This window comes from Mercenaria mercenaria, chromosome 3, assembly GCF_021730395.1.
Source record: "Mercenaria mercenaria strain notata chromosome 3, MADL_Memer_1, whole genome shotgun sequence".
Lineage (NCBI taxonomy): Eukaryota > Metazoa > Mollusca > Bivalvia > Venerida > Veneridae > Mercenaria > Mercenaria mercenaria.
Window position 1 is genome coordinate 89344570 of NC_069363.1, and position 12373 is coordinate 89356942.

Sequence of the window (12373 nt, forward strand, 5' to 3'; positions counted from 1 at the left end):
AGATCATGAAAGTTGATAGGGCGGTTGGTTTTGACCAGCAGTTTAACCCTATTGATTGTTTGGCGCCATATAACCTATACAGTGTTGGTGCGCTGTAAAACCCAAATAAATAAATTTGAGATTAGTAAGTCAAAGGTCATGGTGTGACCCAGAAAAGTTAAACGTTTCCGGATGATAACTCAAGAACCCTTGGGCCTAGGATCATGACAGTTGATGAGGAGGTTGAGCATGACCAGCAGATGACCCCTATTGATTTTGAGATCAGTAGGTCAAAAGTCAAAGTCACAGTGACCCGGAACAGTTAAACGGTTTCCAGATGATAACTCAAGAACGCTTCAGCCTAGGATCATGAAAGTTGAAATTGAGGTCTGTAGGTCAAAGGTCAAGGTCACAGTGACCTGGAATGGTAACTTGAGAACGCTTGGGCCTATGAAAGTTGATAGGGAGGTTAATCGTGACCGGCAGACAATCCCTATTGATTTTTAGATCAGTAGGTCAAAGGTCACATTTACCTTGAACAGTTAAACAGTTTACTGCTTTTATCTAAATAACACTTGGGCCTTAGGGATCATGAAAGTTAATACAGAGGTTAGTCATGACCAGCAGATGACCCCTATTGATTTTGAGATCAGTATGTCAAAGGTCAAGGTCACAGTGACCTGGAACAGTGAAATGGTTTTGGGACGTTAACTTGAGAATGCTTGGGCCTAGGATCACGAAACTTAATAAGAGAGGTTGATCATGACCAGCAGACGATCCCTATAGATTTTGAGGTCAATAGGTCAAAGGTCACATTGACCTAGAACGTACAGTGACCAAATCATTTCTGTTCCTTGTGCAATTACTGAATGCATCAAGGGGGGCATTTCATGTTCTACAAGCTTTTGTTAAAGAAAAACATTTATTCTTTTTAGATTTGTAATTAATAAACCTTTGTTGTCTGATTTTATACAAAGCAGACTTTGGTAATCTCCATCCTGATAGTGCCAGTTCCATAATTTTAGTACCAATGTTTATTGTATAATGTTTTAACACATTGCATGGAAAAGACTGATTGTTGATGAAATATTCATGAAAACACAAAATGAATTAGTGTTTTATTACCAGAAGACAGATTGCTTTAATAAATACCGAGATAATCAGCAACCAGGTTGATAATGATTTCCTTGGATACATATCACTAAACAACTCAGGGTATGTGATTTTCAATTGTTTTTACAGCATATAGTGTGATTATTTTGGACTGGAAACAATTGCTTATTCTGTTGATTAGTTTGAATTAGGTTTAATTATTGTTGTTGTTTGTTGCATTATTCAGCTTGCTTCGATATAATGTTTGCATGGGGATTCTGGTTTGTGTTATAATTCTTGAGTGAGATAGTCAGTTTAATGAAAATACAAGATACAAATTTTTATCTCTACTATTCAAAGAGTAGCTATTAATTGGACTGGCCTGACCATCCGCATTGGTACCTATATCTTGATTTGTTTAAGCTGGTATCTCGGTAACCACTTGTTTCACTTATTTACTGTCATAAACAGACTTACATTGCAGAGGTCGCTCTAGAGGTCGCAATTTTAGCCCAATCTTAATGAAACTTGGTCAGAATGTTACCCTCAATAAAATCTTGGACGATTTTGATATTGGGTCATCTGGGAACAAAAACTAGGTCATCAGGTCAAATCAAAGGAAAAGCTTGTTAACACTCTAGAGGCCACATTTATGACCCTATCTTCGTGAAACTTGGTCAAAATGTTTATCTTGATGACCTCTAGGCCAAGTTCGAATCTGGGTCATGTTGGGTCAAAAACTATGTCACCTGGTCAAATCAAAGGAAAAGCTTGTTAACGCTCCAGAAGCCACATTTATGACCCTACCTTCTTGAAACTTAGTCAGAATGTTTATCTTGATGATCTTTTGGCCAAATTTGAATCTGGGTAATGTCGGGTCAAAAACTAGGTCACTAGGCCAGATCAAAGGAAAATCTTGTAAACGCTCTAGAGACCACATTTTAAGTTTGAAACTCATGAGAATTAGTCACAATGTTTGTATTGATGACCTCTAAGTCAAGTTCGAATCTGGGTCATGTGGGGTCAAAAACTAGGTTACCCAGTCAAATTAAAGGAAAAGCTTGTTAACACTCTAGAGGCCACTTTTATGATCCTATTGTCATGAAACTTTGTCAGAATGTTTATCTTGATGATCTTTAGGCCAAGTTTGAATCTGGATCATGAGGGTCAAAAACTAGGTCACTAGGCCAGATCAAAAGAAATTCTTGCCACATTTTAAGTTTGAAACTCATGAAAATTGGTCAGAATGTTTGTCTTGATGATTTCTAGGTCAGGTTTGCATCTGGGTCATGTGGGGTCAAAAACTAGGTCACCAAGTTAAATTAAAGGAAAAGCTTGTTAACACTCTAGAGCCCACATTTATGAAACTTGGTCAGAATGTTTATCTTAATGACCTCTAGGCCAAGTTCGAATCTGAGTCATGTGGGATCAAAAACTAGGTCACTCGGTCAAATCAAAGGAAAAGCTTGTTAACACTCTAAGAGGCCATATTTATGACCCTATCTTCATGAAATTTGGTCAGAATGTTCATCTTGATGATCTTTAGGCCAAGTTTGAATCTGGGTCATGTGGGGTCAAAAACTAGGGCACTAGGTCAGATCAAAGAAAAATCTTGTTAACACTCTAGGGGCCACATTTTTGATTCAATCTTCATAAAACTTGGTCAGAATGTTTGGTATCATAGAGTCTTGTATGATTTCGACTCTGGGTCTTGTAGGGTAAAAAACTAGGTCACTTGATAAAATAAAAGGAAAAGCTTGTTTATGCTCTAGAGGACACTTTTTTGCTCCAATCTTCACGAAACTTTTTCAGAATGTTTGTTTTCATGAAATCATGGACAAATTTTAATCTTGGTCATGTGTGGTCAAAAACTAGGTCACTAGGTCCAATGAAAGAAAATGCCTGTTTACACTCAGGTCACATTTTTGGTCCAGTCTTAATGAAAATTGCTCAGAATTTTTGTCTCAATGAAATTTCGGACAGGTTAAAAATTAGGTCTGGTTGAGTAAAAAACTAGGTTACTAGGCCAAATCGAAGAAAACTTTTTGCTCCAATCTTCATAAAACTGGGTCAGAATGTTTATCTCCTTGAAAACTCAGATGAGTTTGAAACTGTGTCATGTGGTGTCAAAAACTGGGTCAAACATGTTTGTTATGGTGTGTTACTCTGGTGTGCAACTTAGGGCCATGATGGCCCTCTTGTTTACAAAAAAATGCTCCTTTTTCTACTCAGCAATTTTTGGTTAAGTTTTTGTAATGCGAATGGATTAAAACTTCACACACTTCTTCTCTGTGCTAACCAAGAAGATACTGACTGAATGATGAACAGTGCAGATCATGATCAGACTGCACAGATGCAGTGTTGTAGGGAATTAATGGAGTTTTCAACTTCTGTCTGTGGAGTGAAAATTCACATCAGGATCTAATTTCTGCAGTTTTGTATACAGTTTTTGTATACTTTAGAAAGTGTGATTGACCTGGCTGTGTACTTTGAATTCCGTTCGCAACAACAACAACAAATAAGAATGGTGATTATAAATTAATTTCAGCATACTTTTACCTAATAGGGATTGCCTGAAAATTCAAGATGACAGTGCTGTTTTCACAGGTGGCAGTCATGCTTACATGATCTAAATTTGCACTGATGTTAAATCTGATACCAATTTTTTTGGTATATATTTGTAAGTTAATAAGCATTTCGTGATAAAAGATGTAACTTAAATTTATTGTTATTATGAAATTTAATGATGTGAAGATATTTTTTGCTATTTGGCAGTTGAATGTGAGTTGACGGTTTGTGTGGAAGTAAAATTGTTAGTGTGGTATATTCAAAAGATATAGATGGAATTTTGCAGATTTGTGTTATTTGTTTGGGAATTCTTGTGATTCATTCAGTCATGAAGGTATTTAAAATGTTTCAACAGAAATGTCAGATTTTGCAGCACTGCAGTTAAATTTTGGTTATCAATTTGAGTCCAAAGTCTGCTTTTGATGTATGCATGCCCATTTTAAAATATACCTGTCTGGTTAACGTTACCTCAGCTCTTCGGGTGAATTCAGACAGTCTGGTACTCTAACATACACACTAAGCCCTCTTTCCTTAAGAAGAACCAATACTGGCCACTTAGGTGGGAAGGAGACACTCAAGAACATCTCAGAAATTTCCAGTGCATGAACCAGGATTTGAACCTTTGACTTCTGAATTGATAGTCAAGCATATTACCATTAGACCAATGGGTTACCACTTACATGTCCTCGTATAATTTTATAAGTGTACTTGTAATTACAAGTGCATGTATTTATTATTTACAAGTGCAAGTTAAACGTAAGTGTACACATGTGTTTAAAAGTGCAGGCATACTGTTATTATGCAACTTCTAATAATTATTTTTTAAATGCGCACACACCCAAAGTAGACTTTTGACAAAAATGGTACACCAATTAGCTAGCTTAAGCTGCGGTCTTTGGTGAAAGTATGTTTAAATTATACCAATATTTTTCTAGCGGAGTGAATTGGGTCTTTTGGTCAGAACAACTTGAGGACGTATGCTGCAAGCTTCTTAACTGTTTTTAGCTCATCTGATTTTTTGAAAAAAAAAAAGATGAGTTATTGTCATCACTTGAGCGGTTGTCGGCGTCAGCGTCGGCGTTGCCTGGTTAAGTTTTATGTTAAGGTCAGCTTTTCTCTTAAACTATCAAAGCTATTGCTTTGAAACTTGGAATACTGGTTCACCATCATGAGCTGACCCTGTATAGCAAGAAACATAACTCCATCTTGCTTTTTGCAAGATTTATGGCCGCTTTTGTACTTAGAAAATATCAGATTTCTTGGTTAAGTTTTATGTTTAGATCAATTTTTCTCCTTAACTATCAAAGCTATTGCTTTGAAACTTGGAATACTTGTTCACCACCATAAGCAGACCCTTTACATCAAGAAACATAACTCCATCTTGCTTTTTGCAAGAATTATTGCCCCTTTTGGACTTAGAAAATCAGTTTTCTTGGTTAAGTTTTATGTTTAGGTCAGTTTTTATCCTAAACTATCAAAGCTATTGCTTTAAAACTTGCAACACTTGTTCACCATCATAGGTTGACCCTGTACAGCAAGAAACATAACTCCATCCTGCTTTTTGCAAGATTTATGGCCGCTTTTGGACTTAGAAAATATCAGATTTCTTGGTTAAGTTTTATGTTTAGGTCAACTTTTTCTCTTAAACTATCAAAGCTATTGCTTTGAAACTTGCAACACTTGTTCACCATCATAAGCTGACCATGTACAGCAAGCAACATAACTCCATCCTGCTTTTTGCAATAATAATTGCCCCTTTTGGACTTAGAAAATATCAGATTTCTTGGTGAAGTTTTATGTTTAGGTCAACTTTTTCTCTTAAACTATCAAAGCTATTACTTTGAAACTTGCAACACTTGTTCACCATCATAGGCTGACCCTGTACAGCAAGCAACATAACTCCATCCTGCTTTTTGCAATAATTATTGCCCCTTTTGGACTTAGAAAATCATTTTCTTGGTATGTTTAAGTCAACTTTTCTCATAAACTATCAAAGCTATTGCTTTAAAACTTGCAACAGTTTTTCACCATCATAAGTGGACACTGTACATCAAGAAACATAACTCTATCCTGCTTTTTTCAAGAATGATGGCCCTTTTTAGACTTAGAAAATCATGGGTAGGACAATATTTCTATTACACAAAAAAAATCAGATGAGCGTCAGCACCCGCAAGGCGGTGCTCTTGTGATTTTGCAGCTTAGCTTGGGCGGCTCGGCATTATTTGGGTGTAGATTATTTAAGAGAGTTTATAGTTTACCATTTGTAGGTACAGGTCCACTACCTTAACAACATTTCTCATCCTCCGTGTACATTGTTCACAATAATGACATCTTGTTTAATATGCCATGTTGTTGTATGATATGTTATGCTAAACAGAACTATGTGCTTGACTTCTAAATTTACTGCACATGAAAAAAAATTCATTTTTTGGTAGTCTTTTGAGAAGCTGTATTGCAACACTTTTTCAGATAGTTAAACCGATAGTTAAATATCTGTATCAGTAATTGCAGGATCTTTTCTAAGATATGTTTATTTTATTGCAATGTGCTTGACAGGTTGGTAAAAGTACTGTCAGAAGTCAAACGCCTTTATTTCATCTTGTAGACGTAACCAAGAATAAATCTATCAGGTTTAACGTAAAAGGAATGTCCAAATCAATATATTTTACAGCCTGGAAGCTGAGCCGTAGATTCAAAATCTGACAGGATAGATTGCCTCACTGTTTATTTTTTCTTCTTTCTTTGATAGGAAGTATTTTTTTTTTCATTCCTTGGCTGTCTGTAGAAGAAGGAGAAAGTAATATGACTTTGGTCAGAGCTGGCACTGTTCAAAGACATTAGTCATCATTAATTTTCTTCAGAATTGACCTGAGGCAGAGATAGGGGTCTTTATATAATTTGGATGGAATAGACTCTGGATTGATCACGGTTGTATTGTTGAGGTCAAAATTGACTTGTGGCAGAGATTACAGTGACTCTAGACAGAGGTTTGTCATTAACCACACAATGGTTAGTATAGTACTGGAAATCAGTCAAAATTTTCATATCCATTAACAAAACAAGACATCAGGTCTTTTAAAGATTAATCATGATGAAAATCAGATGTTTCAGTTTCTGCCCCCAAAAAAACTTTAATAAGGTAAATTCTTTGATTTTAGACATTAACATAATTTCAGTAATTATAGTTAGTTTGAACACAGTGCCAAATATTTTGAATATATAGTAAAAACACAATGGCAGAATCAGTGCTCTTGTTTTGCCGTTCTCCATGTATAACTAAATGTCTTGACAAACAGAAGCAAGAAATGAAAAAGCTACACAGGTCTGCAAAAAACAGTCCAACAAATCTGCTAATTACAGACTCCAGCATAATTGCAAGCTGGGTGCTCTAATTAGTGTTTTGTTATCAGTTATTCTGCCAGGCTGACTATTTCGTAATTAACACCCACACATGCCAGTTTTTTTGGCAAACCACATGGTTCTAATTTTGTTAAATTTCAAAACGTTAAAATTTCTAATGTTGTTCAGTTTGCTCTCTGGTATAAATGCTTCTTGAGCCATTGCAACTTCAGAAAGAATTATCCTTTACCCTGCTAAATTTCTAAAATGGACTGGTCCATCATTTGGTTTGGGCAGTACCATTGCACTTAAGTTGCAAAGGCAGAATCACTTGCTGCCAGCAGGCTAAAGGTTGTTATGAAAATATCCAAAATATATGCATTTTCATTCTTGTAATGAAATTATACCTGAAGTCTTCCAAAACATTATTTGAAATCTTGCTTTAAGAGTGAATTTCACTGAAATGAGAAAAAGTAAAATGTTGAATTACCTCTGTTTCATTTAAGTCTTTTTAGCTCGAGTATACAAAGTATGGAGAGCTGTCCTACTTGACCCGGCGTCCGCGTCCGCACCTTGGTTAAAGTTTTGATGGACTTTCTCTTTATCTATGTAATTACTTGATGGATTTGTTTCAAACTTAAAATAGTATAATTACTCTCAAACTTAAAATAGTTATTCCTCATCATCACCCACATCCTATGGCAGAAGGGCCATGACTCACACCAATATTTCATGAATTATCCCCTCTTTTACTTAAAATTTCAGTTTAAAGTTTTGATGCACTTCACGCTATCCCAGTTATTACTAAAGGATTTGATTCAAACATAAAATGGTTGTTCCACATCATCACCCACATCATATGACACAAGGTCCATAACTCTAGCAGCAATTTTTCATGAATTATGCCCCTCTTTTACTTAGAATTTATGGTTAATTTTGATGCATTTTCACTATATCTCTGATATTACAAGGAGGATTTGATTCAAACTTAAAATAGTTGTTCCACATCATCACTGACATCATATGATACTAGGGCCACAACTCTAGCACCAGTATTTCATGAATTATCTCCCCTTTTTACTAATAGGTTAAAGTTTCATGCACTTTCATTTTATCTCGATTATTACTAAATGGATTTGATTCAAACTTAAAAGTAGTTGTTCCACATCATCGTCCACATCATATGACACAAGGTGCATCACTCTTGCACCAATATGACACAAGGTGCATCACTCTTGCATCAGTATTTCATGAATTATGCTCTCTTTTTGCTTAGAATTATACTTATTTAATGTGTTGATACACTTTATCTTTATCTCTCTTATTGTACCCCCCGACAACAAAGTTGTAAGGGGTGGTATACTGGTTTCAGGTTGTCTGTCTGTCCGTCTGTCTGTCTGTCCGTCTGTCCGTAGACGCAATCTTGTGCGCACCATCTCTCCTTATCCCCTTGACAGAATTTAATGAAACTTCACACAAGTGATCAGTAACAACAGTAGTTGTGCATGGGGCATGTTAGGTTCTTTTAGAAAAAAAATTTGCAGAGTTATGGGGCTTTGTTTTTTTGTTACTATACCATATATGTAGACACAATCTTGTGCACACCATCTCTCCTCATCCCCTTGACACAATTTAATGAAACTTCACACAAGTGATCAGTACCAACAGTAGTTGTGCATGGGGCATGTTAGGTTCTTTGAGAAAAAAAAATTGCAGAGTTATGGGACTTTGTTTTTTTTTTTTGTTACTATACTATATACATAGACACAATCTTGTGCGCACCATCTCTCCTCATCCCCTTGACACAATTTAATGAAACTTCACACAAGTGATCAGTAACAACAGAAGTTGTGCATGGGGCATGTTAGGTTCTTTCAGAAAAAAAATTTGCAGAGTTATGGGACTTTGTTTTTTTGTTACTATACTATATACATAGACACAATCTTGTGCGCACCATCTCTCCTCATCCCCTTGACACAATTTAATGAAACTTCACACAAGTGATCAGTACCAACAGTAGTTGTGCATGGGGCATGTTAGGTTCTTTCAGCGACAAAAATTGCAGAGTTATGGGACTTTGTTTCTTGTTAACATACTATGTACATACAGTCTGCATATACAATCTTGTGCGTGCCTAATCTACCAAACCCTTGCAAACAATTTAATGAAACTTCACACAAGTGATCAGTACCAACCCTAGTTGTGCATGGTGCATGTTACATTCTTTTAGATAAGATAAATATTCTGCATAGTTATGGGACTTAGTTTTTTTGTTACTATACTGTATACATACAGTCTATATACATACAGTCCACACAATTATGCAATCTTGTGTGCGTCAAATTGCAATGTACTGTGTCAGTGCATGCGGGGGTACATTCATCACCTTTAGTGATAGCTCTAGTTACTTAATACTTTTGACACAGACTGAAGCTATTGTAAATATCTTCATCCACATTGGAGTCATTAAATACTCCAGTGAGAGCCCCAGCTTCCTCAGATGTGCCAGCATCGAAATAGTCGAGCACGCTGTCTCGTGTGACAGCTCTTGTTATGTTTGTAAAGTTGGGGAAAAGTAGGCAAAATGTATTTCAGTCAATGTCATAAAATTATACTAATTGAATGAAACCATTGTTTACAGTTGTATATATATACTGGTACACTATAACTGTTGCCAAATTAGAAATGTTAAGGAGCAATTATTTGTAATGTCAACAATAATAAAGTGAGATGAAAACCATATTTATTTTGTTGGAGATATTCCTTTAAGGGACAGTATGTTATCTTGTGCAAAATTGATGAGATACAACTTTGCAACAGTCCATACTTAATTGTCCTTTTGGTTCCTGTCCTGTATTTTGTTGTGAAAGTTTTTAGCTCGACTATTCGAAGAATAGTCTAGCTATTCTACTCACCCTGGCATCGGTGTCGGCGTCGGCGTCACACCTTGGTTAAGTTTTTGCATGCAAGTACATACAGCTATCATTTAAAGGCATATAGCTTTGAAACTTATTTATTCTTTTTCTAGGTCAATTACCAACCTCACTGGGTCAAGTTCCATAACTCTAACATGTATTTTGAGCAAATTATGCCCCCTTTTGGACTTAGAAAATTCTGGTTAAAGTTTTACATGCAAGTTACTATCTCCAAAACTAATGCAGATATTGAATTGAAACTTCACATGTGTCTTCGGGGTTATAAAACTAGTTGATAGCACCAAGTCCCATAACTCTGACTTTCATTTTGGCCAAATTATGCCCCCTTTTGGACTTAGAAAATTCTGGTTAAAGTTTTGCGTGCAAGTACATACAGCTATTACTAAAAGGCATATAGATTTGAAACTTATTTTTTCTTTTTCTAGATCAATTACCTACCTCACTGGGTCAAGTCCCATAACTCTGACATGTATTTTGGCCAAATTAAGCCCCCTTTTGGACTTGGAAAATTCTGGTTAAAGTTTTGCGTGCAAGTACATACAGCTATTACTAAAAGGCATATAGATTTGAAACTTATTTTTTCTTTTTCTAGATCAATGACCTACCTCACTGGGTCAAGTCCCATAACTCTGACATGTATTTTGGCCAAATTATGCCCCCTTTTGGACTTAGAAAATCCTGGTTAAAGTTTTACATGCAAGTAACTATCTCCAAAACTACTACAGATATTAAATTGAAACTTCACATGACTGTGTCTTCTGGGTTATAAAACTAGTTGATAGCACCAAGTCCCATAACTCTGACATGTATTTTGGGCAAATTATGCCCCCTTTTGGACTTAGAAAATCCTGGTTAAAGTTTTGCGTGCAAGTACATACAGCTATTACAAAAAGGCATATAGCTTTGAAACTTATTTATTCTTTTTCTAGGTCAATTACCAACCTCCCTGGGTCAAGTTCCATAACTCGTAACATGTATTTTGAGCAAATTATGCCCCCTTTTGGACTTAGAAAATTCTGGTTTAAGTTTTACATGCAAGTTACTATCCCCAAAACTAATGCAGATATTGAATTGAAACTTAACATGTTTCTTCGGGGTTATAAAACTAGTTGATAGCATCAAGTCCCATAACTGGGATATGTATTTTGGTCAAATTATGTCCCCTTTCGAAATTAATACTCTTTTGATATTTAACATTTTGGGTAATAATTTCCTGCTTCTGTGACAATATTTCGAATAGTCGAGCTTGGCTGTCTTACGGACAGCTCTTGTTGATTTTTATGCTTATGGCATCTACTGATGCGGGAGGCATATAGTGATTGTCCTGTCCGTCCGTCCGTTCGTTCGTCCGTCCTTACAAGGTTAACCTAATGAGACCGTTTCATCTAGCATCAATACCCCTTACTAGAATGACTTGATACTAATGCAGATGTAACCTGTGACCATTCCTCATCTTCAGACATCACCTGACCTCAGTTTGACCTTGACCTCATTTTTGACTTAGGTTGCTTTATATTGGCCATCTCTTGGTTAACCCAATGGGACCGCTTCGTCCAGCATCAATACCCCTTACTAGAATGACTTGATACTAATGCAGATGTAACCTGTGACCATTCCACATCTTCAGACATCACCTGACCTCAGTTTGACCTTGAACTTGACCTCGTTTTGGCATTGGTTGCTTTGTATCGACAAGGATGCCACCGGGGGCATCAAGCATTTATTGAACGCAGCTTCTTGTTTTTTATGCGCCCGGCATCTTCCGTCTAGCATCAATGCAGCTTACAAGAATGAATTGATACTAATACAGATGTAACCTGTGACCATTCCTCATCTTCAAACATCACCTGACCTCAGTTTGACCTTGACCTTGACTTCATTTTGGACTTGGTTGCTTTGTATCGACCTGTGACCATTCCTCATCTTCAAACATCACCTGACCTCAGTTTGTATCGACCTGTGACCATTCCTCATCTTCAAACATCACCTGACCTCAGTTTGACCTTGACCTCATTTTGGACTTAGGTTGCTTTATATGGGCCATCTCTTGGTTAACCAAATGGGACTGTTTCGTCTAGCATTTATTACTGCTTACAAGAATGAATTGATACTAATACAGATGTAACCTGTGACCATTCCTCATCTTCAAACATCACCTGATCTCAGTTTGACCTTGACCTTGACCTCATTTTGGACTTAGGTTGCTTTATATGGGCCATCTCTTGGTTAACCAAATGGGACTGTTTCGTCTAGCATCAGTACCACTTTCAAGAATGAATTGATACTAATACAGATGTAACCTGTGACCATCCCTCATCTTCAAACATCACCTGACCTCAGTTTGACCTTGACCTCATTTTGGACTTCGGTTGCTTTCTATGGGCCATCTCTTGGTTAACCAAATGGGACCGTTTCCTCTAGGATCAATACTGCTTACAAGAATGAATTGATACTAATAC

General features: G+C 36.5%; 1 protein-coding gene across 6 annotated transcripts in view; it reads left to right on the forward strand.

The window, feature by feature from the left end:
- LOC123524117 (heparan sulfate glucosamine 3-O-sulfotransferase 5-like) overlaps positions 1-12373 on the forward strand; it is a 257617-nt gene that overhangs the window by 204271 nt on the left and 40973 nt on the right. Inside the window, exon 1 of one of the 6 annotated variants that reach the window (XM_045302064.2) lies at positions 3858-3973. The exons of the other annotated variants lie outside the window; for them this stretch is intronic. The gene's annotated coding sequence lies outside the window, so the exon portion shown is untranslated. Of the gene's footprint in view, positions 1-3857; positions 3974-12373 lie in introns of those variants that run through there. 6 annotated transcript variants of the gene reach the window in all.